Below are 2379 nucleotides of genomic sequence, written 5' to 3' on the forward strand. Positions count from 1 at the left end.
GTAAGCTAAAAATGCCCGTTGCTTGAGGCAGGGGTTTTTGGCCGCATGCAGAGCAGGGGTTGGGGGGGCGGGCCCTGCATGCAGAGCGGCAGCAGCACAGGATGGTGGATGGCAGTGGCAACCAATCTCCCCCCCAACCCACCAGCCAGCCAGAAATTCTGGTTAGTAGAGTGTGCCGGTTACTAAAATGCCAGTTAACGCAGCTTTTACTGTATTAATTATACCTATTTCAGGCCCTTAATGGAACTGAGAAATAGCTATCAATGAAAAGGTCACCAAGAAAGATATTTTCTTATCTATTTACAAGAGGAGAATGAAAGGAACTTTAAATGACATTACACAATATTCAATAAAGAATGTTAGGCATTCGCAAGGGGCTGACATAAATGTCAATTTTTTCATTGTTTTCAAAATAATTTTGAAAGCAATGAATGTCATAATCTATTAAGTTTTCTAAAATATAAGAACAATTCTGATATTTGATTTGAGTATGAATGTATGAATTACCAGAAATACATAAATGGCACGACCAATCTAGGAGAAACAAAGTATTACAATGGTGCAAAATTCAAGTATAAATGACTATATCAAATTTATCTTTAAAATATCAAACATGTACATGTGGCAAATCCTTTCCCTCACTCCTTTTGATAAAATGCATTAGCTAGCAAACACAATAAAGACAAAAGCAGTCAGTGGCATAATGGCAATACACAGCTACCTCAGCATGAAATTCAAGACTCAAAACCACAATCAGAATCCCAGGAGCAGTAAGCAATTGAAACATTTTGTGACATTGATTGGATTACTGTGCACTGGCTAACAGGAGAAAGGAAGATACTGAAAACCAATTTTTAGTATTCACATAGTTTGTCATTTTAAGTTTCAAAGTAATTCACTTGAGCTCAATTGGAAGAATAATACAGCAATAAGCAATACAGATTTTTAGGATGCCTGGAATGGGGCAGCTGGCTTGGGATAGTTACTAAGTTCAAATATGTTTACACAAAAAAGACACACTGTGCCATGTTTCATTACTTTTATCACTGCTATTGTTAAGCGATGCATGCTAAGTCTCTTAGGTTTTATTAGAGATGTCATATATCAGTGAATACAGTTTGGGATGAAAAGAAAGGAACCACTGAGTTCTAATCCTAGTTTTGCCACTTAATTTTTTAGGTAGCTTTAGACATATTACATAAATTTTCAGTTTCTACAAACCCAAAATATGGATGATGACATCTCATTAAGGATTTGTGGGGATCAGTTAACAGGTATAGATAGTACATTATAAAAATATGGCAAACATTTATGTTAGACCAGCCAAAGTATGCACAGTGGATTCTGACCTTATTTATAGCATATAAACTGAGAAGGACTCTTATATTTACATGAGGGTAAAACAGATGAAAGGCCAGAATCAGGTCTGTTTTCTACTTACAAAATTAAACAAACATAATCAGAACTCATAAAGTGGCATACACTATTATTTTCAAGCTTCATTTTATACTATTGTATTCCATGTTGCCTAAAGAAATACAGGAATGATTATTTTAAATTACAGCTCCTTTATGATACCAAATTAGGTTTTTATCACACTAATCATAATATATGATAATAATACTGGATTAGAAATTTTGCTAATAGAGGAACATGTTCAGATTCTAGTAGCATTTAGCATTTCCTCTTGCAATAATGGCTAGAACAAGGAGGATATCCACATTACCACTCTTAAATGCCATGAAAACGTAATACCAATAGAATTTAGATGTGAGCTTCATTTCTGGTTGTGCGGGCCGCCTCCCGATCCCATCCATGTCGCCATGAGTGGGCCGGGAGCGATATGCGGACCCGTCTTTGCGCACGCGGGCTGTGGCCAGCAGCCCGGGCACGCAGGGTTGGAGAAGACCAGTGGCGAGCTAGAATTAGTCATGGACACGTAATGGTTGATTTAAAGATTGTTTACTTACACCAAAGATGGTCGTGGTGTAGGCTGGACAGTTTCCAGGTTCAGCTCCACTTAAATCCTCGTTAGAGGACTACGACAATTCGTTCTTGGCCCCGGAGTTATTGAAGCTCCGCGGGTTCGGTTCTTGGCCCCGGAGTTATTGAAGCTCCGCGGGTTCGGTAGTTTCTCATATAGGAAGGGATACATCTAGGAATTTATCGGCGACGGGGAGAGGCTAGAGGCTGTTCGTTCTTTTCCCCGGAGTTGTTAAGCTCCGCAGGTTCGGTTATCAGGCCTCTATTGCCTTTTAAGAAAAGCGTTGGGTGTAAGGATCCGCAGCGCTTAGAGATCTTCACGCTCTTCTTCTCAAACTCCAATTGCTTTCTTTCCAACTTGGGCGGAAACCACCCAAGCTCTTTATACGGCTAGCA

This window comes from Alligator sinensis, unplaced genomic scaffold, assembly GCF_000455745.1.
Source record: "Alligator sinensis unplaced genomic scaffold, ASM45574v1 scaffold150_1, whole genome shotgun sequence".
Lineage (NCBI taxonomy): Eukaryota > Metazoa > Chordata > Crocodylia > Alligatoridae > Alligator > Alligator sinensis.